Source organism: Scylla paramamosain, chromosome 18 (assembly GCF_035594125.1).
Source record: "Scylla paramamosain isolate STU-SP2022 chromosome 18, ASM3559412v1, whole genome shotgun sequence".
NCBI lineage: Eukaryota > Metazoa > Arthropoda > Malacostraca > Decapoda > Portunidae > Scylla > Scylla paramamosain.
The window spans coordinates 10339650-10351831 of record NC_087168.1 but is presented as its reverse complement, the minus strand read 5'-3'; positions in this window follow the sequence as shown (position 1 = coordinate 10351831).

Sequence of the window (12182 nt, the reverse complement as noted above, 5' to 3'; positions counted from 1 at the left end):
ATAGAGTAGGGAAAAATGAAGATGAAAAGTTATTGGAGATATTTTTAGCAAAGTGCCAGAAATCACATCGGAAGTTTGATCTTGAAAGATTTTGAAATTTTCTGTAGATGAAAGAGGTTTGGCTACATGAAGAACAGTTTTAGAATGATTCTGGATAGAAATGCAAAGAACATTAGTTTAAGGCGATGGAAGGCTCAGGTACCGTTTGTGGGCATCCTTTTTCTTCAGCAGTGCGAAAACAGGCTGAGTTTAATTTAACAAGGTTAGAAGGTTTATGTCAATAGAAAGTGTGAAATGTATGTTTACATGCAACACACTATCACCTCCGTTATGTACCCAGCACACAGAGATAGACCCTTGGCACTGAAATAGTTGTAATTCCATGGAAAATCGATACAATACTTCCTTGGAAGGAAAAACCGGAGGCACCTCTGTTTTGCAGGATCTTGAGGAGGAATTGAAATGATAAGGCAAGATACAGAAATGAGGTTATGACGGAAGAACCCCGACAAAGAAGGCAGAGTGATAGAATAAGCAGGAGTAAAGACTTTCTAGAATACAGGTAGGCTGCTGCGCTAATTGCTCTAGGCCATGAAGGATAGCAAAGTTAAAGGCTAGTTTAACGAGCTAGTGGTAAATATTGAAGTCTCCAAGAATTTACATCACCACAAAAAGAATGTGAGTCAAGGTGTGCTCCGATTTGATACTTATTAGAGTTTTTTTTTAATTTTTTTATTTGAAGGAATTAGCTGAGAGATATACAGTACATATTAATTTAGTCTGAGAGTGACTGAAGTCGAAGCTGGATGGTAGAAAATGCAGAAGACTCAAGAACATGAGCGCAAAAGCAAGTCACGAAGTTGCGAGTAGACAACATTCAGCTTTGAATTGAAAGTGAGGACAGAGAAATTGGGAGGAAACAAAGAAGGGGTTGCTGTCAGTAGCCTCAAACACCTGTATCTCGGTGAGGAACGAAAGATGAAGTTTAGTTGAGGGGAGGGGGTGGTTCACAGATTGAAAATGAAATCTAAGGCCGCGAATGTTGCAGAAGTTAGTATTGAAAAGTTGAGATGGGTGTCAAGACATTTTGGGACGACACCAAAACAGTGGTCCAACCTTGGGATATTTCAGGTTCGTTTCCCAGATGTGGACTTGCAGGTAGTTTTATAGTATAATGGCTTTTTTTTTTTTTTAACTTAGAATCTTTAGTGAAAGGTGTAGGTGTATAAGATGAAAATAATGAAGTGTGAGGAGAGAGAAAACTGTCTTTAGAGGGCAGGCTGTGACAATCTTCTTGTGTTGTGTGACAGAAAAGAAATGTTCAGTTGGGCAAGTTCACAGCACTCATCTGTGTCGCTGGTTCTCCCTGGTAGGAATTACCGTCTCGGTACTAGGTGTCTGCTGTCTCTTCATATATATATATATATATATATATATATATATATATATATATATATATATATATATATATATATATATATATATATATAAACACATATATGTATAAAAATGACAAACTGAGAGCAGTAATTGTTTCCAACCATTTTTATAAACGATTTTTTGTTTCCAAGAATAAATTCAACATCATTGATGGATGAAAAGTGAAAATTTTGAAGGGTGAGGGTGAGGAAGGGGGGGGTGTGGGATGACATGCAGTGACCTTTTGGTATGTAAATATATATGGAAGAGATCTGTATGGAAAACGTATAGGTAGCCTGCGTATGTAACTATTATGGGTGGCTTGAATAGGTGATCTGTATAGTAGCTGAAGTCGGTGTGGCCTAAGCTGATCTAGCCGTGCCTCCTCTCCCTTGCGGCGGGGCAGCTGAGTGGTCCACTCGCAAAGTTCTCGTCACTATCCCGGGTTCAGAGGAATTTTCATAATATCAAAGCATTTCAGAAGAAAAAAGAAATGTAACAAATAAACACATTATTTATATAAACTTATCCATTTGACTGCCGATTGCAAAATTTTTTGATGGATTGATATTATTGTTGTTCTACTGTTCTTTTTCGGAAATTAACTTGGGGGAGCGTGTACTAGTAAATGCATATAAGCTTCTTGTAGTACTTCTGTAGAGGAGGTGGCAGTAGACACCTGCCGAAACGATAATTACTCCCAGTGAGGTCTAAAGCACTGTTCAGGGGATGCTGTGAACTTATCATTAAACCCAGCTGTGACCTCACTGAACGTTTCCCTTTGTGTCTCACAACACAAGGGGGCAGTCACAACCTGCCCTCTAAAGACAACTCTCTTCCTCCACACAAAGCTACAAGCACCTAATAACACACACACCCTTCACTCAAAAATCTTAAAATCATCATGGCGACTCCTACACCAGCCTCGGAGTCCCCATCTGGGGAGGGGACCATAAATGTCCCCAGGTCGGACTGCCTTTCTGTCGACGACCCTAAGTGTCTTGACACCCCCCTCAAGTTTTTCTTCATTAACTTCTGCAACATTCGCGGTCTAAGATCTAATTTTCAATCTGTAGAACACCACCTCTCCTCTTCTAAACCTCATCTTCTTTTCCTCACTGAAACTCAGGTGTCTGAGGCAACTGACAGTAGCCCCTTTTCTGTTCCCTCCTACTTTCTCTATCCTCATTTTCGATCCAAAGCTGGATTCTGCGTTTATGTGCGCAATGACTTAACCTGCTCTCGTGCCCACGGTCTTGAATCTTCCGAGTTTTCCACCATCTGGCTTCGACTACAGAGTCACTCTCATACTAAATTTATCTGTGTTGTATACCTCTCACCTAACTCCTCTGACTATAAGAAATTTTTTGACTTCTTAACTTCCAAAGTGGAGCACATTCTGACCCTCTTCCCTTTTGCAGAGATCTCCATTCTTAGAGACTTCAATGTTCACCACCAGCTTTGGCTTTCCTCTCCCTTCACTGACCATCCTGGTGAACTAGCCTACAACTTTGCTATCCTCCATGACCTAGAGCAATTGGTGCAACACCCTACTCGTATTCCTGACCGTCTTGGAGATACGCCCAACATTCTTGACCTTTTCCTGACCTCTAATCCTTCTGCTTATGCTGTCACCCTTTCTTCTCCGTTGGGCTCCTCTGATCACAATCTCATATCTTTATCTTGTCCTATCGCTCCAATCCCTCCTCAGGATCCCCCTAAGCGAAGGTGCCTCTGGCGTTTTGCCTCTGCTAGTTTGGTGGACCTGAGGAGGTATTTTGCTGATTTTCCTTGGAATGACTACTGCTTCTGTGTCAGAGACCCGTCTTTGTATGCTGAGCGCATAATAGAGGTGATAGTGTCTGGCATGGAGGCGTACATTCCTCACTCTTTTTCTCGTTCTAAACCTTCTAAACCTTGGTTTAACACAGCTTGTTCTCGTGCTATACATGATAGAGAGGTGGCCCACAAAAGGTACTTAAGCCTTCCATCATCAGAATCTCATGCACTTTATATTTCTGCCCTGAACCATGCCAAGTCTTTTCTCCAACTAGCCAAAAACTCCTTCATTAACAGAAAATGTCAAAACCTTTCAACATCTAACTCCCATCGTGACTTCTGGCATCTAGCCAAAAATATCTCCAATAACTTTGCTTCTTCTTCTTTCCCTCCTCTGTTTCAACCAGATGGCATCACTGCTATCACATCTATTTCTAAAGCTGAACTCTTCGCTCAAACTTTTGGTAAAAACTCTACCTTGGACAATTCTGGGCTTGTTCCTTTCTCTTCTCCACCCTCTGACTACTTCATGCCACGTATTAAAATTCTTCGCAATGATGTTTTCCATGCCCTCGCTGGCCTAAACCCTCGGAAGGCTTATGGACCTGATGGGGTCCCTCCTATTGTTCTCCGAAACTGTGCCTCTGTGCTTGCACCTTGCCTAGTCAAACTCTTTCAGCTCTGTCTGTCAACATCTACCTTTCCTTCTTGCTGGAAATTTGCCTACATTCAACCTGTTCCTAAAAGGGGCGACCGTTCTAATCCCTCAAACTACCGTCCCATTGCTTTAATTTCCTGCCTATCTAAAGTTTTTTTAATCTATCCTCAACAGGAAGATTCTTAAACATCTATCACTTCACAACCTTCTATCTGATCGCCAGTATGGGTTCCGTCAAGGCCGATCTACTGGTGATCTTCTGGCTGTCCTTATTGAGTCTTGGTCATCCTCTTTTAGAGATTTTGGTGAAACTTTTGCTGTTGCCTTGGACATATCAAAAGCTTTTGATAGAGTCTGGCACAAAGCTTTGATTTCCAAACTACCATCCTATGGCTTCTATCCTTCTCTCTGTAACTTCATCTCAATTTTCCTTTCTGACCATTCTATTGCTGCTGTGGTAGACGGTCACTGTTATTCTCCTAAATCTGTTAACAGTGGTGTTCCTCAGGGATCTCTCCTGTCACCCACTCTCTTCTTATTATTCATTAATGATCTAAACCAAACTTCTTGTCCTATCCACTCCTACGCTGATGATACCACCTTACACTTTTCCACGTCTTTTCATAGACCTCCAACCCTTCAGGAGTTAAACATTTCATGCAGGGAAGCCACAGAACGCTTGACTTCTGAGCTTTCAAAAATTTCTGATTGGTATTGTTCAATGCCTCAAAAACTCAATTCCTCCATCTATCAACTCGACACAACCTTCCAGACAACTATCCCCTCTTCTTCAATGACACTCAACTGTCCCCTTCCTCTACACTGAACATCCTCGGTCTGTCCTTTACTTATAATCTGAACTGGAAACTTCACATCTCATCTCTAGCTAAAACAGCTTCTATGAAGTTGGGTGTTCTGAGACGTCTCCGCCAGTTTTTCTCATCCCCCCCCAGCTGCTAACTCTGTACAAGGGCCTTATCTGTCCATGTATGGAGTATGCTTCACATGTCTGGGAGGGTTCCACTCATACTGCTCTTCTAGACAGGGTGGAATCAAAAGCTTTTCGTCTCATCAACTCCTCTCCTCTAACTGACTGTCTTCAGCCTCTCTCTCACCGCCGCAATGTTGCATCTGTAGCTGTCTTCTACCGCTATTTTCATGCTAACTGCTCTTCTGATCTTGCTAACAGCATGCCTCTCCTCCTCCCGCGGCCTCGCTGCACAAGACTTTCTTCTTTCTCTCATCCCTATTCTGTCCACCTCTCTAATGCAAGAGTTAACCAGTATTCTCAATCATTCATCCCTTTTTCTGGTAGACTCTGGAACTCCCTGCCTGCTTCTGTATTTCCATCTTCCTATGACTTGAATTCCTTCAAGAGGGAGGTTTCAAGACATTTATTCATCAATTTTTGACTACTGCTTTGACCCTTTTATGGGACTGGCATTTCAGTGGGCCTTTTTATATTGGATTTTTGTTGCCCTTGGCCAGTGTTCCTCCTACATAAGAAAAAAAAAAAAACAGTGTGAAGTGCTGCATTATATTAATATAAATAAAACTGTACAAGGTAAATGATAAATTAATTAAGCTGCCAGCGGCCGCACGTCCACCTCCGAGGCCTGGGTGGACACGACTACTGATGATGCTGGGGTGGTTGCTGAGCCTGCCGGCTCAGGTCAGGCTGGGACTTGTAAGATGAAAGGAGGTCACATGGCGAGTAAGGTAAAGGGCTCGTGAGGTCCTGGGAGCCCACCCAACCGTGGAGCAGGCCGGAGCACTGCGGAGACAAAGGGGTGAAGGTTGACCTCACTCCCACGTGCTGATAGTCGAGGCGGCCAGAGGCTGGGTCAGATCGGGAACAAAGGAGAGGTTGGCCGGGGCTGTCAAGTTCCAAGGGGAAAGGCGCGCCATGAAATGTGGACAGCAAGAGTGTGGGCATGTGTCCCCACACCAACACAATGCTCGGCCACCCTTCCAGGCATGTCCTCATGCCTACAAAACATATGGGGTGATGCAAGGACATTGGAGCACATAATTCACATCATAAATACGCACTTTTCTGTGTAAGACACATGAAGTATGAACTATATCCAGTAGCAAGGCTCACAGAACAATGACGTCAGAAAAGTGGGTACTCACTGGCGAATCACAAAACTCACATAGCAATGACGTCAGAAAAGAGCACAGTGGCCAAATAACAAAATTCACATAGCTGTGACGTCAGCACAGCGAATCACAGGCCAACAAAGATACTAGGACAACACTAGAGGCCAAGAAAAAGAGAACAAAGCTTTTCTATGACAGATAAATTGCAAAATAAAAATACACTGCAAAAATCATAACGCTGCACAAATAACGCACATAATATCGATAAAATCTTTTAAGTGTGGTGGATCGTGGCAGATAATGCACTGGAAGCCACGAGCAGGAAAGACCACACGAACAGTAGGGACACCACAATTTGCAGAAGACTGATGGCTGAGAAGTTCTTAAGTCTTGAAGTGACAGGAACACAGCTTAAAAAATCAGTCGAGATGTAGTATTGAAGTGAAAACTGGCTGCTGAAAAATTCTTGAGTCTTGAAACGACAGGAACGCAGCTTAAATCAGCCGAGAGTCGTTGATGATGGCTTGAAAGTCTAGACTTGAAACAGGGATGGCGTCGGTGACAGCTTGAAGTCGTAAAGGAAACAGGCTGGCAGGGCAGATTTGGCATCAAAACCTTGAAAGTGACCCATAAAGCAGCTGAAGAAAGCACCGTAGATATGCAGTGGCTTAGCAATTTGCGTCGATGATGGTTTAGCAGAAATGTGTGGGTGATAGCTTAACAAGTAATCCAGAGGCCATGAACATAGGTGGAGTAGCTGGCGACGAGTAGGCAGAATACATGGGCCAAGAGGATTTGAATAACGTTGACTCATCCCACCACTGCCACTATTTTTATGTATTAGTAAATATATGCAAGTTTCTTCTAGTACTTCTGTAGAGGTGGTGGCCAAAGAAAAACAATGGGAAGTGCTGCGTTATATTAATATAAATAAAACTGTATAAGGTAAATAATAAATATGTTTCTACAGAAATTGTGGCAGGTAGTGATGTAGATAGTGCAGACTGTAACGGTGTTACTGGATGTACTGGATTTTTGAGAGAGTCGAGAGTTCGTGTGTCTTCGATAGCACAACACCCTTGTTACCACTGTATCAGATGAGATTGTTGGTATGGTGGTGATTATTCTGGAGGACCTGCTAATAGCTTGATATTGTTGGTAGCGTGGAGGTCGTGGGTAGTGGTTTGATTATGGCTGATTGTGCAAGTAAAAAACACAAGTTATAAGAGTTCTTGATTTAATGATGGACAGGATGTACACGCATGATACTGCGACACAATTGATTCTCTCTCCCTCTGAAGACTGACTATGAGCAAATCTTGAACTGTACTCTGTCCGATCTCTCTCTGAAGGGACTGATTTGAATTAACGACTGATATGAACTGACTCTCTGAACAGACTGACTCTTTAGCTATGTGTATGGGTCTATTTATGTGAGATGAAGTGGATCAGAGTTCAGAATCTGAGATGAAGAAATGACCAATGAGATGCTTGGAAATGGGGTGAAGGAGCCAATCAGAGAGCTTCTTATTCTGACCAGGAAGGAACGATAGGAAGGTGATGCAGATGTTTTCCCTAAAGACTGGCAGGAACGTAGGGAAGGTGTGGTATTCCCTTGAGACCGCGGTAGGGGGGAGAAAAGATTAAAATACACTAAAGCTGGCCATGTGAGGACGTGGTATGAAATATAGAATGATGAATATACATAATAATAATTGTTATGACTGATGCGACTGATACAAGTAAGTGAAGCTATCATCAGCCACACGTTCACTTCCGAGGCTTGGGAGGACGTGACTACTGATGATGCTGGGGTGGGTGCTGAGCCTGCCGACTCAGGTCAGGCTGGGACTCGTAAGGTAAAGGTAAAGGGCTTGTAAGGTCCTGGGACCCCACCCAGCCGTGGAACAGGCCAGAGCACCGCAGAGATAAAGGGGTGAGGGTTGACCTCACTCCCACGTGGTGATAGGCGAGGCGGCCAGACGCCGAGTCAAGTTGGACCATCAAGTCCCAAGGGGAAAGGTGCGCCATGGAATGTGGGTGGCAAGGATGTGGGCGTGTCCCCACACCAGCACAAGAAGCTTCTAAAACAGTTTAGCTTGCGTGGGTTAGCTGCGTGTGTAACAAATATAGGTGACCTGTATGGGTGGTCAAAGTACATAACAAGTATAGGTGACCTGCATTAGTGATATTTATGGGTGATTTTAACAGGTGTAGTGTTTGTGTAATACGTTCTCCTTGACATCATTGAAGAACAGTACACACCTCGCTCATCAGACGCGGCTTGAATTGTTTCCACTATGAATCGCTTAATATCGTGTGTAACAGGTGATTTACAGTATTTTTCATGCGAGACAATTAAACACTTGACTCAAGCATGAATACCTAGCAAAATTATTTAATTATTTTGACGTTTCAATTGTCTTTTTCAGAGGCAAGTTTTGTTATTGGTGAATCTGGTTTCTCATTTCACCTTGCTTTGAAAATTTTAAAAATTACCATGAAAAGATAAATATGTCATTGCTAACCTTGGTTTCTGGCTTTGAATTTGAAAAAAAAAAAAAAACAATAATAGGAAGGATTTCATTTCAGTGTTGATTTCTGTTTCTTTTAGCAATAATAGAAGAAATCGAGAAGTATTCCTTTCCCAGACAACTTAACCCTTTGACTACTTATGGCAATATGGCACTTGCTACGTGCTTATATATATATATATATATATATATATATATATATATATATATATATATATATATATATATATATATATATATATATATATATATATATATATATATATATATATATATATATATATATATATATATATATATTTTTTTTTATGTAAGAGAGCTACTGGCCAAAAAGCAACAGAACTTTTGTACAAAAAAGGTTCATTTAAATGCCAATTCCCAAAGTGATGCCAAATAGAATATCAAATAATAGAGGATAAGTGTCTTGAAGCCTCCCTCTTGAAAGAATTCAAGTCATAGGAAGAAGGAAATACAAAAGCAGGCAGGGGATTCAGAAGTTTACCAGAGAAAGGGATGAATGATTGAGAATACTGGTTAGCTCTTGCATTAGAGAGGTGGACAAAATAGGGATGACAGAAAGGAGAAAGTCCTGTACGGCGATGCGGCGGGAGGAGGGGAGGCATGCAGTTAGCAAGATCAAAAGAACAGTTAGCATGAAAATAGCGGTAGAAGATAGAAAGACATGCAACATTGCGGCGATGGTAGAGAGATGGTAGAAGACAGTCAGTTAGAGGTGAAGAGTTGAAGAGACGAAAACCTTAAAAAACTTGAAAAATCCTAAACTATTTAACTCTTAAAAAAAATGTAAATAAATAAATAAAAATGAAAATAAATAAGTAAATAAAAAAAATAAATAAATGAATAAAAAAAAGCGTTGACGCACTTAAAGTCTCGAATTATCTTTGGGAATCGTAATCAAAAGTTGCACCATATAATTTAATTAAGCTTGAGGGAAAACCGTAGTAGTGAAATAGTTAGAATAACCACTAGAGATTATGTTTCTGATTCTTCCTCTTTGGTAACCACCTGTACGAGTAGCCTTGACCTTGGCCTCCTCTTCCTTTAGCATCCCCAAGGACGTGTTTATCAACACGCGCGGTTGTTCGATCATCTGCTGTCTAATATGCAACTCGATATAGATCAGAGAGCGATGGCAAGTATTGATCGGCAGTGAACAGTGATGAGTGGACTGTAAATAGATTGATGTACTTGATGCGATTAACCAGAATTGTATCTATCTCTTATGTCCATCTCGCTCTTAACCAATGTGTATCCACCTAACTATTGGTTAATTTAAGGCACTGCAGCAACTGGGTCATCGCTTAAACGATCTGTACTAGTGTAGTGTAAAGGGGAACACTCGTGTTTATCCTTTACAACGTTGATAGTTTCATTAATATAAAGGCTGCGTGTTGTATTGTAAACTGCAGAAGGCTTTGTTCTGTATTTGTGTGAAGCGCTGTGTTGCGTTGTGTCGTGCTGAAGCTGTGAACATCAGTGAAATAGTCTTTTGTTGTGTTGTTGTTGTTGTTGTTGTTGTTGTTGCTGTTGTTGTTGTTGTTGTTTTCATCACAGCAGAGTGATACGAAACAAGTATTAGTGTTATATCCTTGATTAAAACAACAAATACAGGGACTCGCTCTGCTCACTCAACCCCTGCAGTGATAACTCTTTCACAAATCCTCCGTTCATCTCCCTCCTTCATGCCTTTTAATTCGCCATAAAATTTATTTACTGACTGATTCACTTGGTTTTTATTCTTATCCTGATCCCTTTAAGTGTGAAAAATTCGACGGGGAAAGTTGAAGAAGAATTTCCTCTTGATATATTTACTGAAGAACTTTGAGGTGAGAGAAAGACGTGAATAGATTACCCTCGAAAATATATAGCCATTATTCTTCTCTTATTCCACTCTGCATGCTTCATCGTATATTTCTATGCATACGTAATCAATCATATGCATTCATATTTATCACTATATTTTATTTATGTGCTAAAATAGTGTGTTCTATCCTTCTGTTAGTTTAATGCTGGTCTGAAATTGATGAAACTGTAAGTTTTATTTCGTAAACTGCTTTTCATTTCATGTCTTGGAGCATTAGTTCTTTTTTTTTTCATTTCTTACGTGTGAAGGAGGCCAGCCAAGAACACAAAATTGGATAAAAAACCCACTAAACCGCCATTCCTAAGTAACATAGAAAATTGATTTCCGAATACGTAGGTCAGTTTAGTTCTGATGTTCTGATTCCTTATATTGACCTTACAGCAATCATGTTTATGATGTATACCTTATTTTTGATGAAGAGTAAATAAATAAATTTTCTTCACGCCAATACCATATTATATCGATATAGATGTTGTATCAAGATCCTGTTACATAATGTTGCTCTTAAGTATTTCCTTTTTAGATACTTGACTTTTCAAAACGGCAACAATAATAAATGTGCATCATTCATACGTGCATCGAGAAATAGATGGAATTAATGGTGTATAAAACAGGATGAAACTGTGCTTTGATAAAATCTTCCTGCTTTTTTCCTGCACCACTGATCCCACCATTTATCTCATTGGCCTGTGTTCTTAAACGCTGTAGGTTCTCATGAAGACTGTTTTCAAAGGCCACTAAGATGATCATCCGGGATTTTATGGATGATTTTCTTATCAGTAGTGGAAAATTCTTGTCAAACTCACTAGAATCATACAAATATCCCTGAAAACTCCAGTAACTTCCAATAGGGCCTGTCAAACAGACACCGAAACATTTGCGAATGGGGTCCGTTGCCTCTATCCTCCGTCGACAGTGACAGGGGTTGCATTTTTGGCTTTGGTCAGATTCTAGAGTGGAAAGAATATGCGTACCTATACGAGTAAATCCTCTCCTTTGTTCCCTATCAGAATGAAACGAAGAAGAGAACCATTTGAGGCGAAAGGATCATATGCGAGATATCGAGGAGTTGTCGTGGTGTGCTGTGTTGGCCAGAAATGCTCATAGACGGGCAGCGGATATAGATGAGGAGGTGGGGAGAGACTACCTTTTGTCCTGCAGATGAAAATGGTGGTGGTGGTGGTAGTGGTATACATTACCTGTGTTGTGATGGCTGTCGATTCTCGAATTTGAAATAATGATGATGGAAGAGTAGTTGTTTGCTGATTGTAAAAAAAAGAGAAAAAAAAAAAATGAAAGGCTGCCGGTTTCTCGTGCGTGGAATGATAATCGAAGAGTAGAAGTCGTTTCGCAAGGAATGAATGGTGATGGGAAAACAGCTCATGTTTCTCGGTCGTAAGCAATGGTGGGAGAGTGGCTGCCGTTTCCGAAATAGTACATACAATCAGTGATGAAAGAGTAACTGTCGTTTCTTGAGTGTTGACTGGTAATGGAAGAGCATTTCGTTTCTTGAGTGTTAAATAGTGGTGTGATATATACGTATGTATGTATCACACACACACACACACACAAACAAACAAAAAAAACGCAAGGAACTAAACGATTGATCTGGTTGTGTCTGATGAGAAATGTTGTAAGCGTCTTAGTAACGTGTATATCGATATGTCCAAGGACTCATTCAGACCAGGAAATTGACATTCCTCCCGTAACACCAGCCGCGCATTACAACACGTCTCGCATGCGTGTCCTTGAGTACATTTCGTCGCCGCATGTACACAGATGGCCGATAGGAAGCACACATCCT